The sequence below is a fragment of the Meleagris gallopavo genome, chromosome 5, assembly GCF_905368555.1.
Source record: "Meleagris gallopavo chromosome 5, MGAL_WU_HG_1.1, whole genome shotgun sequence".
Lineage (NCBI taxonomy): Eukaryota > Metazoa > Chordata > Aves > Galliformes > Phasianidae > Meleagris > Meleagris gallopavo.
In genome coordinates this window covers 57,124,186-57,143,533 of record NC_139408.1, presented here as the reverse complement: position 1 = coordinate 57,143,533, position 19,348 = coordinate 57,124,186, and positions in this window count along the sequence as shown.

Below are 19,348 nucleotides of genomic sequence, written 5' to 3'. Positions count from 1 at the left end.
TAATGTACACATTAAAGGTAAAAAGCAAGGATGAGTTTATATACTTGCCAAAAAGCATGAACAGTCAGAATTTCCTCTGGTCTGGAAGTTTAAGCTTTGAGATGGATGTGGATCACCACATGATCAGAGAGATTTTTTTCTTCCACTACAGTTGGAAATGGGTTTCTGGGTTTGATTATGTGATCTTGCTGCAGCTGCCTGGGGAGGTTTGTAGAGCAGTGCCAGGTTTGTAGAGCAGTTGGGATGGATCTCCTCAACCACTGTGCTGGTGCTTCTGAGAAGCCATCCCATCAAAGGAGCTTGTACAGTGCAGAGCTGAGCAGCCAGACAAGAGCTCGTTCTGAGTGAGCTGGTTCTTTGGAATTTCCAGCATGTTGAGGTGGCATTTTGTTTGTGTCACGTAGCCTTGCTGAGAAACAGTGAGCACTTGTCTGAGAGGAATGCCATGGTAACCCAGCAGTGTTGTTTCCAGTATCTGAGTTAACTTAATATATAACAGCAAGTGTAGAGTCTTGCACCTGGGGAGGAATAACCACATGCATCAGCACAGGTTAGGGGATGACCTGCTGCAGGAGCTGTGCAGAGAAGAACGTGGGGGTCCTGAAGGACAACAGGCTGGCCATGAGCCAGCAGTGTGCCCTTGTGCCCAAGAAGGCCAATGGTATCTTGGGGTGCATTAAAATAATCCTGGCCAGCAGGTTGAGGGAGATGATCCTCCCCCTCTATTCTGCCCTGCTGAGGCCACACTGTGTCAGCTTTGGGCTTCTCAGTTGAAAAAAGACAGGGATCTCCTAGAAGGAGCCCAGCAGAGGGCCACAAAGATGATAAAGGTTCTGGAGCATCTCTCTTATGAGGAAAGGCTGAGAAACCTGGGACTGTCCAGCTTGGGGAAAAGAAGATTGAGGGGGAATCTGATTAATGTTTATAAATATCAAAAGGGAGGTGGGAGGCAAATGGATGAAGCCAGGCTTTAGTGGTGCACAGTGATACTACAAGGAATAATGGCCTAAAACTTGAGCGTAGGAAATTCTGTATTAATATGTGAAAGAACTTATTTGTGGTAAAGGTGATGGAGCACTGGAACAGGCTGGCCAGAGAGGTTGTGGAGTCTCCTTCTGTGGATGAGACTTGTCTGGATGTCACCTGTGTGACATGTTTTTTAGGGTACCTGCTTTAGCAGGGGGGTTGGACTCCATGATTTCTTGAGGTCCTTTCCAACTCCTGCAGTTCTGTGATTCTGTACTAGAGACAGCTTGAACATCTTCTCAGCTCTACCGAGTATCTCATAGGTGCATCCTTTGTGGTCTTGTACAGTAAGATAAGAGGCTGAGGCTCCAAAGTAAATCATCCCTCTGTCTTGCTAGAAATCATCCCTCCCTTGCCAGTCTTTGTACTTAAATTTTCTCTTCTTTATCTCCTTGTTCTCAGGGGGCTGTATTAATGTAAGGCCTGCAATTTGTACCAGACTCTGCAAGCAGTGATGTCATCTTCACTGCCTCTTCGTTTCATCCTCAGGTATGCAGACTACTGTCCTGGTATTTAGGATACTGTATAATCCTAGAAGCTTTCTGTGTTTGGTTTTCCAGAGCATAGCATGGAGAAGATGGGAAGCATAAGTGCTCTCTTCTACCGGGTTGGTAAGTCGTACTTTTCTGGAGCTGGCTACCTGATATCCTTATCATAAGTCACTTCCATCTCAACAAAAAAGAAAGTCTAGTTGGCCAGCTGTGAATGATGTTGGCCGTGCTGTAACCAAGACCTTTCTAGCCAGGAAAAAAGGGAATCTGCATATTCTGATGAGTACTGGAGCTGTGGATCAGGGCAGCTGAAGATCTGACCTGCATCTCTGCTTTGTAATTTGGAAAGCTGTGTTGGAAAATAGATTTCCTTGGTGGTGTATTGTGGTCACTCATCATTTCCTATGTGTCCTTTCAATCCCAGGGTGTTTCGAGTACTGTATTAAAACAGCCTCACCTGCTGGCTCATTCCCCTGTACTGACACATTTTCTAATAGGCCACGACATGACTGACAGTTGAACCCTTTGCTACCTTATTTGCTGCGAAAGGTTACTGACTTGAGTGAAATGTGTTTAGAAAGTAAGACATTTGGCCTGGGGTTCAACCTTCCGAGTGCTGGGAGCCAGCAAATTTGACTTCAGCTATCGAGTGTCCCCACAAAGCTGACAAGGAGAGAACTCTGCATGCGCCTCTCAACATGGGAGGACAGTGTTCCATGTTGTCAGAGGGGCCAAGGCTTTCCTACAAGAGCTCTGAGCCTCTTTGCAATTGCTGACAGAGGCAGTGCTGTGTTTTTGCTCGGGGCTTTTCACACCTTGTCTTTGCATATGGAGACTTGACTTTAACATCCTTTGAGCAGTTACCTCTGTCAGCAACTTGTGTTTCGTGGCTCAGACATGATTGAAGGTTTGCTTTTTGATATTTTCCTTTCTCTTGTTTTGCCAGTCCCAGTTTGAAAGATGCACGCTTTTACCAGCAGAATGAGGGATGTGTCAGCAGAGTAATTTACAGGCGGTCAAAGTCAGGTTTTTGGAACAAATGTGCCACTGAACTGAAACATTGCATAGCCAATGCATAAAGTGATTTTTTCCAGTGAGATCTGCAATGGGGGAACAGACTGGGAACTGCTGAGGACATCAGAAGTTCCCTTGTGGGCCAGCACACATAGCAGCTTGGCTGTGTGCTTTCATGTAGGGTGGGTTGGATGGCCCTGGGTAGGTGAGATGGCCCTTGTGTAGCCATGGGGCTGAATTTTGGTATCCCTATTTGTGTTGGACTGCTTTCAGTTTTTCCCCTATGCTGTGTATCTTGTTTACTTTCACTGCATTATTCAAGAGCAGTACAGATCTTATAATATCAAAATACATTTGCAATTTGTTTGCTATTTTTTAACTTTTATTTTCTTTCTAGGGTAATTTATACCGACCAAGAAGACCTTTCTTTCCATATGCAACACTCCGTATTTAAAACTATTCAAAATAGTCTTCTTTTGCACTTGTCTTTAAATACTTTCAGGCCAAGTAAACTTTGCTGCAAGAATATGCTGATTCCATGCAGGATTCTGACCCTACGTGTGAAAGTAAGCAAATTCAATTATGCTTGCTTCTCTTGCAGCATTTTGAGTGGAATGAGGAGAGTTTCCTGGTAACATCACCACAAAAATAGAGGAAACAAAATCCTTTGAAAAGAATCAGCTTGATCAGCTCATTCTTTCTTCCTCTGGTAATGAAAGAGAGAATCACAGAATCACAGAGTCACAGAATGGCCAGGGTTGGAAGGGACCTCAAGGATGATGAATCCCAAAGCTTATTTCAGGGTCTGGGGTGTTACACTGGGATGGCAAATGATCTTGGTTGAGTTTTCAGATTCAGTTCTTTGCAGTTTTCTCATTTTGGGCACTGCACTGCTCTTCAGAGATTGCAGACATCTTCAACCTTGCAGGAAAACCCTGGAGAGACAAGAGGGAGCTCTCTCAGTGGGAGTCTGTGGATATAACAGGAACCATTGTGTACACATTAAAACAGAGAATGATTCAAGTCAGACATGTGGAAGTTGCAGCTCCTGCCACATATTACACACTGAGACCAAGTTCTGATCCTGCAAGGTACCAAACATCTTCTACAGCTCCTCGAGTTGAAGCTGTTGATCAGGGTCCTGAGGTAGAAGAGGCAAAATCTTCATCAAACATCTGATGTGTGAAAACAGCATTGCTGTTCCATTTTGGAGCATGCTTGAGGTGGCTTGTGAATAAGCAACAGGACTGTCAGAAAAATTCTCAGGATAATTTTGGTTGATTCAATTTCTCATTAAATTTGCAGAGGCATCCCAGTGATCTGAAGCATGAGACGAGGTGAGAGTTATGTGTTTAGGCATGGGAGGGTGATAGATGGGGATGAGAATATCAGTGGCTACTGCAGCTATTTAAAAATAGTTAAATATGTGACATTAGCTTGGGTAGCAAAAAATCGTAGTTAATTACCCAGAAGTCCTGTGTACCTACTATGTACCTATGAAGTCTTAGGTTGTTTCATGCATTTACCTGTGTTGCTGCCTGGTGATTTATAGGAAAATGTTCATTCCATTCACACCCAGAAGTAAGAAGGCAGCAGTCATTTCTGGGAGGCTATAGTCATGGCTGTTCTTCCTGAACCATTTCTGGATTTCATACATTCTCATATCTTCCATTTTCTCACTCTCGAGTGGCTGTAATTTTGGCTATGGCATTCCTGCTTTGTACATTGATTGGAAAGAAAAGCTCCTTGAAATTTTCAGAAAGACTATATATATTTTTCTAGAGACAGAAGTGCAATTTAGGAAAGTATCTTGCATCCCTGGGCAGCAAGAGAAATGCAGATAGTCTTTGTTATGGTTTCTCTGAATAAGGAGGAACCTGTGCATGATTACACTGAAAATACTTCCCTCTTTTAATGTGGAGATAATCCAACTTGAAAAAGAAAAGGTTAAGTGTTCTGTGATCATCAAAACGTTGTGTCTATCTGTCTGTTGGCTCACTCACCAAACACATCTGTGTGTTAATTTTGTGCTCAGAATCATGCAGCCACGTGCTTTGACTGATTGGTCATGAATCTGAATTATGCTTGGATCCTTTCCATTTCCTCTACTAACCCAGGAAGATGCTAATCAAGAAGTGCAGCTCAGAAAGCCCTGTGAGGAGGGGGTTAATTCTGGGAGGGGGGATAATTCTGGGAGGCTCCTCCAGCAGTCACAGCTCTGCTTGTTCCACTCCTTGGGCTGGCACATCTTGGGCAAGAGGAGATGAGAAATCGTGACGGGCTTGCTTTGTTTTATTAACTAATTAGGGGCTTACCAGGAAAGATCAGAAATGCCTTATTTCCACTGCAAAGTCAGCGCTAGCACTGCAGAAATACCAAGGAAGGAAGGAGAAAACCTGCACTTGGGACTGCAGCATCATGGCAGTGGGGAAGGAAGCCAGGTGGGTGCGGAGGAAATGGATGCACTTCTTCCTCCCACCTCAGGGGTACAGCACATCTACTATGCCTTGGCTTCCTGAATTCCACCTGGTTTTCTGCCTCATCCAAACACGCTGGTACTTAAAGTTTCCTTTGCATTTCTGCCTTCGTGACATAGGAAAGCAATACTGCCTGCCACTCTTCGGAACATAGCAGGTTGTCCATTTCTAACTTGTTTTTTTTTTTTTTTCAGAAACCAGACAATATGTTGAACCAACACAAACACTGCAGAAATATTCCATATTTCAGAAATATTCCATATTTCAAGGCTTAGGCTATTTGAGATCATTTTGTCATTTCAGAATGTTTTCGGGAATCTCAGCTCCACAAAACCTGAAAATACTTCTCCCTGATTCTGCCTCCAGGACCATGACTGTATTAATTCTTGCTAGCTATGACCACAGGAGAACTGTGATGCAGATAAGAGACCGTGCACATCCTCAGAGCCTGATTCCCTGCAACATGCCATCATCAAGGCAGCTCACCAAGTGGTGACTCAGAAATGAGTGTCAGGCAAGGGATGCATTTCACATAAAGCTGGTGCACCCAGGTAACAAGAATTAGATGTTACTTCCTAGAAGAGTGCAAAGAAGTGTTATGCAGCAGAAAGGTGCTTCCAGAGCCTCTTTGGGGTTTAAACTCTGAATTTTCGAGCAATGGTAAGCAGGGAATAAATAACTGTGGGAGGAGATAATGGGTTTGGAGTTGGCCAAGGGAGGTATTCAGCACAAGTTGAAGTAGTGAATGGGTATGGAGGTAAAATACTGAAATAAGATCTCAGCAAATAGCTCACAAACTGAGATCTGCTTGTCCGAAGGGCAGGTTACATCAGTTTGAAAATATCACCAATTAACTTTTTCTAGGCAAACTTGCTTCATTTTAAGAATGACCAATGACGTTTTTAGTTAAACCTCTTCCCAATCAACAGAAGCTAAGTGCAACATTTGGGTTAAGCTAATAAAGGATTATCTGCATGGTGTCTTGCAGTGGCTTAGTGAAATTGGTTCTAAAAACATCCCTTAAATTAAAATACTGGCACTTAATAAATTGAGAAGCTCTAGGCATCATAATGCAGAGGGATTAGGCACTCTGCTTCATGTCATGGGCTTGTGGGAATTTGTAGAGAATGTGGTAGGGTTGGATGAAACTGTTCTGAAGGACATTTCCCTCCTGTCTAAATGTGTACCTAATAACCTGTGAGTATATACAGTGCATTTCAGCAGGTGATACTGATGCTCTGATTTCCGTCTCTTTAACTGTGAAGGATTCAAAATATGTAATACAGTCTGTGGCTTTGATTAATGGTGTTTTTGGATTTCTTTTTTCCTGTGTAGGATTGAAATTGTTTTTAAGAAACGATTTTATAAGATATAAGATAAAGCCAGTTTTTGGAGTTTATATTATATTCAACCTCAAGAAATGTTTCCACTTAATGGCTATATCCGATAAATTCTATGCAATGTTTCCAATTAATAATGATCTCCAAATTCCTATATTACCCTCTCACAGAGGATTTAGTAATATATGGGCAAATTACTTTAATTCTTCCTTGTTCCCATTAGCATACTAAACGACAATTATAATATTCTCATATTTCAAACATCCTGAAGTTTTTAGCACATAACGTTGTGATTCCTTTCCACGAAAGGAATTGCAGAAAAAAAAAGGGAACTCGTCTGCATAGCACTATATTGAAATTGAATAGAGCTGAATCTGCTATTAAGAAATGGGTATTTCACAGTTTGCATTAGGGAAAGACAGCTTTAACTGTCGAGCAGGATATGGTTCATTACAAATATATATATATATACATACCTTTGCCTCCAAAACTGGCTGATCTGACGTACGATTCTTTGTTAATAAGAAAAAAACATACATGTTGATGCTAATAGGCAGAAATAACTTGCCTCAAGACAGCATTGTTGCAAAAAAGAAGCCTTAGCATTGCTCCTCAAAAATTGCCAGTATAATGCTGGCTTGCTAAAAAATGTTATAAAACACAGTGAAATGTATCTGTCCCGAATTTACCACTTAAGGAAGCAGAACGCCATTTAACACAGAAACGGGTCCAGTGGCCAAGTTCAGAGATTCATTTGCCTCAATATTCCTGTCTCCAGCAGTGACCATAAATGAGTGCCTGGAGTGGGACGTGAAAAATAAACCCGAGTCTTTGGCTAAACTCGATGCTTTACCCTAATAGCTCTTCCTGTCTCCAGCGCTTCCGAGCTCATAGGATTTCTGTGCCAGATGTGTCTTCCTGATGGGCTGCTCCTAGTGAACTTAGTGCAGGTTCACAGTTGATTGCAAAAGTGGAAAAAATGCAGGGAAATAACAGTGGCTTTCTGGTAGTTCCTATTGCACGAGGGCTGACCTTTTCCCAGCTGTGGATGTAAAGAAAATGTAAGCTGTGGAAGCCACAAAGCACAGAGGAACCCTGTGCACTGCAGTTTGGTGCTTGGAAGAAAAAGGAACAGGAGCAGAGAGGGCTGAATGGGACCTTGGCTCTATGGTTATGTAGGTCTGCTGGCCTCTTCTTCTGGAGAAATGTCACAAGCAGAAGGCCAATGAAAGGACTGAGAACAACAAGTTCATGGCCATTGTGACCAACAGAAGCTGCTAAGTTCTGTACTAAGGGATTTGTGTTTTTATCAATTTCAATCAATTTTTAATCAATTTCAATTAGTAATCCTTCCAAAAACACTGAGAAATGTATCAATGAATGATAATAATGGGAAGGATAAGCTCGGGAGTATGTGAGCAGTGCTGCACTGGCACAGCTGCACAGGAATGGTGGGTTCAGCATCCCTGAGGTGTGCCAGAACTATGGAGATGTGGCACCAATGGACATGGACTGTGGGCATGGTGGGGTGGGCTGGGCTTCCTGAGGACCTTTCCAGCCTTAATGATTCAATAATTATATGAAATGTCCCTGGAAAGAAAGGTGGTTTGTTGTTGTTGTTGTTGTTTTTGTCTTTCTCCCCCTGCCCACAGATAGCCAGGTCAAGAAGAGACTGATGGGACATCAGAGAGATGCAAACACTGGGAGGTTGTGAGGCTGAAGCGTGAGCTGAGGCAAAACTTTAATAGTCTGTAGTATTTAAGGATGCCATAATGTTACTGTTTTAAGTTACAGAACCTAACTGTAAATCTACTGGAGAGAAAATCTCTGCTCGGTGCAATAAAAAAACCCGCAGCAAGACATTGGTGTAGAAAAGGGCTGTGAGAGAGACCTTCAAGGGCAATTTCACAAAACATTTAAAATCAATGGTATAGCTTTGATGGGAATCTTTCATAATATTTGTGAAAATGATAATGCAGAACTAGGGAGGGTTGAGAAGAGCAACAGAAATGGTAAAGGCTGAGGCACGCAAACCTCTTCTCTGAAGAGCCTCTGAAAACCTGTTTGTTCTCAGAGAATGGAAGGTGTGGGTTTGTCTGTAAAGGCTTTTCTAAGGGTCACCCTTCCCTCGTGCCTCTCCACAAAGGGAGAAATTCAATACAACCGAAAGGCTGAGAGAGAAAAATACATTCTTCTGTGTCATTTGTACTGAGCCTGTGGAGCTGCAAAATAGTGACTGGAGCCAGAACCAGCGTTACCAATTATATGCTTTGGTGGTTAATTAAAACATCTAGATTGCTTATAATTGAGGGAGGAGGGGGAATTGCCTCTCACTGCATTTATGCCAATCTCCATCTTCTAAGAATAGCATAAAATTTGTTGTCAGGAGCAGATTATCCCTCCTATCTATCAGTGGGGTTTCACGTAACTCCCTTTAAAAATCTGCTCTGCAAGTAACTGCTGGAAATGAGACATTTGGCTCAATTCCAGCCTGGGAATTTCTGTGCTCCCAACTGCAAATTATTTTTTTGGTCAGGATAATTGAACCAGATCCTCAGTGGATGTAAATTATCCTTGCTCTGTTGGAAGTGCTGTTCCATGGTTTGTGCAGATCCAGCATTTGTGGTCTTGTACGTGGCAGTGCTGAACGTACTGCGAGCGCGCCGAGAATCTGTTCCCCTGGATATTTCACAGGATTATTAAGTTAAACAGGTGAGCAGGAGGATTTGTAAAATGTTAATTTAGATGTACTTTAACTACTTCGATGAGTTGTGGCTAGCTTCAGCAGCAGGGCTTGTTCATCTGGCTGGTGCAGCAGGAATGAAGGCTGAGTGCAAGGTGTGTAGTCATCCACTTTGAAATCTCTTTCTTTCTTACTAAGTTCTGTAGATGCTCTTTGTTGGCAGGTTGTTTTTTTTTTTTTTTTTTCTTCTGTCCCCAGCTAGAGAAATAAAAAAAATAAAAACCCCAAACCCAGGATATTTACTGCTAACATAATGTACTTTTTAAAGAGGAAGGAATTTTATACACCATTTGATATATATTTTAGAACCATTTCTGGTAACCAAATTGGGGTTCACCACTTCTACCGTTTTTCTAAAATATTCCAAGTTGGTGTGATCAAGCATGAATTTGAATTCAAATCAAGCAGATTTGAATTCAAAAGAAGTCATTGTGAGTTACAGGCCTGGGAGAAATGGGGCTCGTACAAACAACAGCTGTAGAAAGATGAGGGGGATTTTCAGGTATTAGGCTGCACTCAAGGGACTGCAGTTGAACTCAGCCCTGTGCAAAGCTCAGATGTAAGCTGGTGTTCCTTTTCTGTATGTTTGTGTCAGTGTTTTAATTTGGACCAGGAATTAACTTTTTAAGCAAATCTTCAGTCTTCCTCACTTCATTGCATTTTTTTTTTTGTGCTGTGGAGCATTTCTGGCGTGTGAAAATTGATGTGAGATGTAGCTGAGTTGAAATGAGTGCACCCAACACATGTCCACTGCAGGCTCATGTTCAAGGCATTGTCCCAGACTGGAGTGGGCCACAATAAAACACGTGAAACATAAGGATGCTGGGTCTGCAGAGACAACTGCACTTTATAGGTACGCTCCTATTGTGGTCACAGGAACCCTGATAAAATGAATGTAGCTCCCTTGCCTCAGTTCTCTCTCTACCCAATGGACACTCCCATCTCCCATTTGTTTCTCTTGACTAAGATGGAAAACAAAGAGCAAGTTTCATATAATGGCATCACTGGAGTGAGATTGCATAGTAGTGAAGGATCTTTGGAAAGTTGGCATTCCTGAATACACCAAGCAAAAATGAACAATGCAATTACATAACTAACATTATATCCTGGTGGTTCTACCAACCTGTATTTCTATGTGGGATTTGGTCTTAACTGGGGTCATAAAGATAGTTAACTATTACAGATTTCCTGGAAAACTGCTTAACCTGGGGCTTGACCTTTAAACAGAAGTCTTTCCAGTTCAGATCTAACTTTCATGACAAATAGAAAGATATTTACCTCCATTCTAACTTTAGGGTTTTTTTCTGTTATTCTAAGTTTATCAGGACAAGTATATCAGTAAGGGAAAAGCTGATTTGTAGCTAATGGAAGACCTGCTAATACACAGTTTCAAAAGAACTAACTTTATTTTCTTAGTGAGAAAACGTTAGGTAGGAGAGTGAGACATCATTTGTTTGTTTATTTGTTGGCTTTAACAAGCACACAGGAAATGTTGAACTCAGTTACGAATGACTTACTTTAAAAAGAAACAAAATATAGCACAAAAAGTTTGGGTTTTATGATTAAACATGGTCATCATGAAAGAATGACTCATCACTCTTAAGCAGGTTAAGAAGTGAATATTTTTGAGGTTATCTTTTGCTGTCTGGAGCACATATCTGGTTGTCAGCCAGTGAACAGGAGGAAAATCAGAGGAGGAACAACCCACAGGACAAAACTCACCTCTTCTCCCAGGTCCTTCCCAGGCCAACCTCTCCATTGCTGAGCTGTGATCTCACAGCAGGAGGAGTACAGACAAAACTGGTGGCTGTGAAGGACTGTAAAGAGGCTAGGTCAGTAAAGATCCAAAATTACCCATCTTGCATGCCCTGTGTGCAGTTGTAACTATGGGTTGCTCTTTCTTTTCTTTCCAGTTGTTGCTGGAAGACTTGGTAGGCTGCAGACTGGTAGGACTGTACTTCTGGTGGGTATGTAGGACTGAAGAGGACACTCAGGGTCTCTGAATCAGCTGACCTTGAGGACAAGCTGGCAATGGGTATCTCATCCAGAAGGATCCGTAGAGCATCCCTTCCAAGCTGCCAAACCCCAAAGGCTGCAAAATGCTTTCCAGCACCCTGGAATGAATGTGACTTTCTAAAGTCCTTTTCCACTGTACTACCCCACAGACTCTGCAAAATACAGAGGAAGAGCCATGGCTATATTTTAACAGGCTTTTCTTAAAGGAAATATCTCTCCCCCATCAATCTGTGTTTTCTATATCAGTCTGTAACACAGGAAGATGAACTCCATTTGGCAGTCCAAAGCTAATATTTTGGCCAAGTAAATCAGAGTTACTGCAAGACCCATGTATATGAATCACATTTGGATTTTCTTTACATTTATATTTAAGCCCCCCCCCCCCCCTTTTTTTTTTCCTTGAAACTTCTCTAATCCTTGCTATTTAGAGAGCATCTGCATTTTTAATCTTAATCATATTTTTCATATTAAGAAGTACCCATCACTAGTATTAAAAATAAAGAGTTTAATTCCTAATTCATGCTTATAGAAGTATGAAAGGTGATGAACATAAACTAGCATGCTTCCTGATGGTACATATAATGTCTTCTCTAAATGTGTGAGTTCTGCCTGCTTCTCTGTGATAGGATTGTATTGGCTACATAGTCTACCTTCAAAAGTTCTCAACCTCTATCCATGATCTACTACCTCAGATATTACCAAAAAGACAACTGCCATGAGCTGGAGCCAAAAGCTTCCCTCTGAGGCCATTAGGAAGTCATTAGATACTATCAATAATCCTGTATATCTCTAGTCTTGTGCACTTGCCCAGTGTTTTTAAGCTGGACTGAAATACGAATGTCAAGCATTACATTAACTTCCAAAGATATGACTTAGAAGAAAATGAACAGAGCACTTGGGAAGTTGGAAAAAATATGATAGCTTATTAATACTCTTTTACATATAAAGGGTTTTCTGCATATATAAAATATTTGGGGAAACTCAGAAACTCCTGGTCTGTAAGGATGCAGGAGTATGAAATCAGATTTGCAATTGCATTTCAGGGATGTTTAAAAAAAATTGTTGGGGTTTCATGACTTCTAATCTGATAGTGTCTGTGCTTAGCAGGAACTGTGGTAAAGGTCTTCAGGTTCTTCATGTCTGTCTGTCCCACTGTCCTTCTGGATCCAGATCCAGATGGGATCTTGATATCAGTAGCCCTGAGGAGTATCACTCATCACTGTTCTCCACATGGATAGTGAGCTGTTGACTGCAGCCCTTTGAGTGTGATGATCCAGCCAGCTCCTTATCCACCAAGAGGCTCATCCATCAAATCCGTGTCTCTAAAAATTGGAGACAGGGATGTTGTGCAGGGCAGTGTCGAAAGCTTTGCACACACTTGGGTTGATGACATCAGTTGCTTTTCCCTTATCCACTAATGCTGTAAAGTCCATTGCAGAAGGCCACTAAATTTGTCGGGCATGGTTTGCTCTTAGTGAAGCCACGTTGGCTGTCACCAATCAGCCTTCTACTTTCTCTTAGGTATTCACATCAGTCTCTCTTTTTACCCTAATAGTGCCAAAGGGGTTTGTTCCCTTCTGCTACTCAGATGTGCTCCAAAAGCAGAGGTCTTTGTTTGCTTAATGCACCAGCCTCCTTCACCAAGGAGAGCGTGCATTTAATCTGTAACCCAACTAAACAGCAAGAAATGCAGCTGAGCCCATGAGGAAAGAGTTTTTTTTTCAGGAATTTTCCCTTTTCTTCACTGCCATAGCAAAGATGCATTGCTGTTGGGATGCTCATCCAAACAGAACTGTCACATTTGTAATCGTTCACTGCACAGTAGCAGTGGCACAGCAAGCAGATTAATTTCCACTGCTTGTTATTATTTGACTTTCTTGTATTAACAATAGCAATGCAAATTGTCTCTCCCTCCATAAAATCAAGCTAGATGCATCGTTTTGTTGATATGAAGTAGATTTACTTGCATTTAACTGATTTTCGATAGTATTAGGAGATAATTCTTGATTCATCAGCAGGATTTATTTATTTATTTATTTATTTATTTATTTATTTATTTTATTTATTTATTTATTTTCACAGAGGTTCAGCCTGTTGTAACAAATACTCCCCATTTCTGTTCTCAGGAACGTGGTTCCCAGGGTTATAATTTATTCTGCATCTCATAGATCACTGCAGGATGATCCGTGGCAATTCAGCCTTGTTCAATGTGTGTGCAGACAAATTGCATTATTTCTAATGTTTTGAATCTGATCATGTTACGTATCCAGTTAGTATGATCTCCGAATCAATTTCCAATGAGTTTTGAGATCTGTTGTTTTTATTAGCTGAATTCTGTGTCTGGAGAACCTGGAGCTGTGTGGACGTAATCGCCAGAGTCTTCGCTGTGAAAGGCATATTTTTTCTATAAGAGTCTTTTAACAAAACCAGATTGAGGATTTCCGTGTGGCTCTGTCACTTACCGAACAGAAAAGGTTTAGGATACTTGTTGGTATGAGGAGATCCTCCCATGTCAGGTGGGTCACTGAATCATTCAGGTTGGAAAAAAACCTCCAAGATCCCCAACCCCAGCCCATCCCCGCCATGTTCACTGCCCACGTCCCTCACTGCCACATCTCCACGCTTCTTGAACACCTCCAGGGGCAGAGACTCCATCACCTGTTGGTCTGTAGGAGGTTTCCTCACCATCACTTATTTCTTTTGATCAGCTCTTGGGGGCAATGAGACAAGAAAGCAAATTTGAGTGCTGTTTCCTAATTGGAGCAGAATGTTTTCATTCTTTTTCTTTCTTAGTAAATGTAGACAGCTCTTACAAGCTTGGGCAGAAATTACTTCCATAGCTATGGTAGAATCAAAAAGGTTTTAATTTTTTACATTTCATCAGTTTATAGCTAATCATTTCTTCTCTTGATGTCTATTGGTAACATGACTTGCCTGAAAATAAATAATTTCATGTATGACCGTGCCAATTAAATCTAGTCTTTTCTGCTGAACTGTCCAGAAACCTCAAAAATACGTATATGTACAAACAAAGATAATTTTAACTTGAAGCAGAAAGTCTCTCAAAATACAGACAGACATCACAGGCTCTTGGCAAGGAATGAGGGAAGAAGAGCAAACTGAGGAAATAACGAAAGCCTGCTTTTTATCTGCCTTCCATGGGAACCCCATCCATTCTTCTGTGAGATCAATGGGAATCATTTTCTTCTCTTCACTACAGTTTTGGGCAGCAACTACAACAGTGGCAGATTTAGGTGTAATATTGCAGCTCTCCTCTGCTCTACATTTTCTCTGAGTATTACAGTGCTAATACGAAAGCACTGGAAAAGAAACATTAATAGCGTTTCTGAGAATACTTTATCTTGTATTGCAAAGGAAGGAACAATGCCACCAGAAATAAGGAGAGCTTGAAAGAGCAAGAATCTGTTGTGGTTTTGGTTTTTTTTTCTCTGAAGTTCTCATTATCAGTATTTCAGCAGGGACACAGTCCTTTACAATGAGATAAAGTAAGCACAGAGAAATTATAGCTGTATTGTTACCAAAAAGAAACCAATCTTATTATGGAATAAGGTGGCTAAAACTCCTATGCACTTAAGCTAGATAAGGACAACTGATTGCACCTTTCCCTTGAATGCCTTTGCAGCTGCTGAGTGCAAAGATCTCCTCACCCCCAATTAAAATCACTATGGCCTCCAAGACCCAACACGGCAGCAGCTTAGTGGTCTGCCTAAACAAATATATTTTCCTTGGCCAGGCAAAGTACATACTAGCTATATATTAGTGTTAAGATGAGAAGCATTTAGACAAGCTGAAATAATGATTTGCATTTTTTTGGTACCTGATTGCTGTGCAGGGCTAATGATAATCTGCCCTTGCCATTCTTTTCATTGCCTCAACTGGGTGCGTTATTAATGGATAACCATTATGCTGCATCTGAGAAATACCTACCCAGAGAGAAGCCATCTGCTTTGTTGCCATCAGAAGCCTGGGTAGCACCTGTGTCTTTGCAGTCCTGAAAAAACACTTGGCTTTGCTTATTTGATGTCTTGGTTTAACATAGTGGGGCAGTGTTTTAGAAACAGTAGCAGTGCATTGGAAATCATAGAATCGTAGAATTGTTTGAAGGGACCTTTATCATAGAATCATGGAATCATTTGAGTTTGAAGGGATCTTTAAAGGCCATCTGGTCTTGTCTGGGGAGAAGACAGCGGCTGTGATGACTTCCCTCCAAGTGAACATTGGTTACACTTTGTGTGGAGGCTCTGGTGGTGGTGCCCCATCCCTGGAGACAGTCAAGGTCGTGGGACGTGGCTCTGAGCACCAGATGGAGCTGTGGGTGTCCCTGTTCATCGCGGGGATGTTGGACTAGACGGCCTTCAAAAGTTCCTTCCAACTCTAACAACTCTATGATTCTATGCTGATCCTACTTAGCTGTGCCATTTTGTGACAGGGAGCATCCCTATTGGCATTGGCACTACTGGATTAACCACAAAAGGATGGTGAGGCCCTGTGCAGACACCATGAGGACTGCATGTGCCAGAAGCACACTGGGTTGTTTCTGTTTCTGTCTCGTTTTTGGAGCGTTTGAATTACAGCAACCCCATCCCATCTTGTGGTAGTTTATTATCTGTGCCTGTAGCTCAAGTAATAAGTTAGAGTTAATCAATAAAAGTTGTATTTAGCATCAGTATTCCTGGTTCTCAGTTTCAGTGCTTTGAGGAGTGCTGAGAGTTCAGCCCACGCCGCTTTACAGGTGGGTTTGTGCTTTTCCATCTCAGCTATTACAGCCAAATGGGAAAGTGTGGTACCTGGTACCAATTAGAAAAGATTGGCAGTTGTAATAAGACCAAAAAGAGTGGTGTTTTTTTTTTATTCTCCACAAATCTGTTGAACATAGGAATTAAAACTTGTGACTCAAACCCTCAGGAACATCAATTTGGCTTAAAAAATATGAGAGAAGTGGTATTTTAAGGATACATATTAGTTCTTAATTCTTCTCTTGTTCTGCAGCTTCAGATTTTCCAGCTTCATCCCTTAACTAGCGGCTGTAAACTTTGATGTTTGAAGCAAAATTAAAATCAAATGCTAGGCTTTTGGAGCTGGGAGAAAGCAATATATATTGCAGTTCTGAAGGTACAGCTGTGAATGCTCTAACAGTGACTGAAGCATATAATTTGCTCCTGGTATTGTTTCAGCCACGCTCGGTGTGGAGGAATTTTTTCCTGATGCCACTGTCTCCGAGTGCAGCAAACGCAATTTGGTTCATTTAGACTAATCTTGTTTTGGCTCAATACCTTCTTTCAATAATAAAAGTAATAATAATAAAATAAGCTTTCTTATGTATAGCTTGGGGAAGGCTGTGCGAGAACTTTCAGAAGGGCCATTGCAGTGAAAACCATTGTGGAGATTTAATGCTTTTCAGATTCCCACCCAAGTGAACACAACTACAGCAAAGAAGGTGCTTTTTGAGTTCAGTAAAAGAGATGCTCTCTTTGTTTTCTTGATGTCTGATTTATCATCTGGGTTTTCAGCTGTCACTGTTAATAAAAAGTATTACGGGGCTTTAAAGGCAGACCAAACTGTTGCTCCTTTCCTGGGACCTGGGTTTATTCTTTTTCAAAATGCAGGAAGCAAAGAATTAAGTGAAAGGAGGATCAGTTTCAAAGCTTTCCACTGAAATTTGCAACTGCTGGCATCAAGTCTAATACATTGCAGCTGATCTCAAATCTAAAATCAACTCTCATGTCTGCAACATCTTAATTAATGATTCTGGAACTCTCCACCTGCTAAAAGGAATCCATTTACTCGCAGAAAGAAAATTACAGTCTTGACGTATTTTCCCCACAAACCCATTTGCATTCACTTCCTTTGCTGCTGTGGACTTGGATAAAACAATTGTACTTTTAAAACTCTGGCAGAAGACAACCTTCAGTGGAAATTTCTTTTGCAAACATTTTACTCTGACAGTTTTATTGGGCTATGAATAGGAACTTGAGGCAGAATTTAGCGCATTGATAAGTCTTAAGATACTGCATGAGCAGTGCCTGCTGAAAGCAGTTTTATAAGTCAGTCACAACATCCATTAGTTTGCAGATATACTGGAAGTAACTTTTGCCTCCACTTCACTTTAGATCAGCTCTTTCCCACCTGTGTAAAACGCTGTGCCACTTCAGAGTGAAGATCAAGCATTCAGACCTTAAAAGCCAGCAAGTGCAATGTTTCAGTGGGCAGCTGCAATCCCAAAGTTCAAAAGCACGTACCTTCTTCTCCATCTACCCTCACACTACGGCCTCTGTGTCCATCATCGTAAGTCCCTCACCAAGCAGTGGTACAGAAAATGTCAGCAGGCTGATTGGTGTCCTGCTCAGGTGCCCATCTTTGCAATGCCATGCCTTCCAGCAGCTGTTTTAAGTTAAAACCCCATTGTTTTGAGGCAAAGCCCCACAGACGAGGAACGCCACAGATGTTTCAGTTATTAAATGCCCAGAAAATCCTGACCTGTGGTTCAGTCATTCTTTCTCACAACTAATTTGGCCTTATGTTTGTGTTTCTTCCTGCTGGTGCTTCATTCCTGTGTTAGTGTGGATTTCTTTCCTCTCAGAAGCCCTCCTGGTGCTTCTTTATCCCCTTGATCCCTTTGTGTCTGTGGGACCACCCCAAAGGCTTTCTTTTCCTGACACTTCTATTATTTTAAAGCCTTTTACTTTTCGGTTGACTCCAATCATGGTTGTCAAAAGTAATCACTTTTTTTTTTTTTTTTTTGAAAGCTTTTTCAGTATTTCGTTGGCATTTATAACATTTGAAAGAAAAGAAGGAGGCAAAGGTGTAGAGAACGTCATCGTCTCTGGGTCTTCAGTGCACTTCACTGCTTTGTCTTTCCTACCTGGTACAGGAGGCTAATGGAAAGTGTCACCCTGTACTAATATCCCTTTCAATTCCATTTTCTGGAGCTCATTGGGAGAGACAGGGATATTTTTCAGTGAGAGAATGAGAAGGTTGTTTCCTGCTCAAGCCTAGGTGGAAGGAGAATGGAGCAGAGGAATGTGGGAGAGGAAATGAGGAGAAGGTTGGAATCCAGCAGCTCAGTGCTCAGGTTTTTAAGTCACATCCTCCTTTTGGCAAACACATACAATGCACCTTAGTTTTACTCCCCATTAAAAAAAAAAAAAAAAAAGCAATTAAAATGGCGAGAAAATGGCATTTTTAGTGAAATGCAAAGTTTGCTTTCTGGCCAGCCCAATGCTTTAGAAAAGGCTCTAAGTCATGCTTTTCATGATTAAAGGAATGATTGCAACCTGGGAGCTAAAATTGAGTAGCTGTTGATTCCTGTTTTCATGCCAAAAATTATACCTGTAGTGGTCAGCTATAGTATCATGGTTTGCCATGGCAACATAACACAGAAAAATTCACTCCCATACAAATTTTCATCAGCATTTTGTATTTGTTCCCACGTATGACTATTTCTTTTGATATACTAATAATTTTCATCCAGCTGACACTGTAAATATGACCTGTTTGGTGAGGTGTTCTGTTTTTTTCCATGCATATTTATTATAAATTAAGTGCTAAATTTCATTGCATTAGCTCAGAGATGGATTTAAACAGCAGAAAAATGCAAGTAAGCTTTTGTTTTATGGACTACAGTTTTTATAATATACTTTCTTCAAGGAAGAATGAACATGCTTTCCTCATTGACATAACTCTTTGAAAGCTAATATTTTTACTAGTGCTCACATAGTGCTGTAAATTAATTTTAAATACCTTTTAAGGATGTAATAACACAACGAATAAGAGAAGTAGAGAGGAAAAAGAGCTGTGAGAAATTCAGATGAAAATAATCAAAGCTGATCATGCCATTGAGTTTTCAAACTTTATATAATGATGAACTTGAAGGAGGCAGAAAGAATGAATAAAACCCAACTCATTTACTTCAGCCTAGAGACCTGATTCCTTTTTATCTTTAATTATCTTCGGTGGCTTTTGTTACATCCATCTGGCAGCTGGAAAGTGGAGGGAGAGCTCAACATGCATCCTAATAGTGATGTCTGCAGAAAAAATGAATATCAGGATAAATTTGATGGTGTCCAAGGACCAACAAGCCTTCCCATGGATGTTGTGGATATTCAGACAGCCTGCTGTCAGTCTCACCAGCACACAAGGTGATGTATGTACTTCTCTTCAGCTTATTTTCGCAGAGCAAGCCAGGTGTGGCAGGAGAACAGTATTGTCATAGTTGAGCAG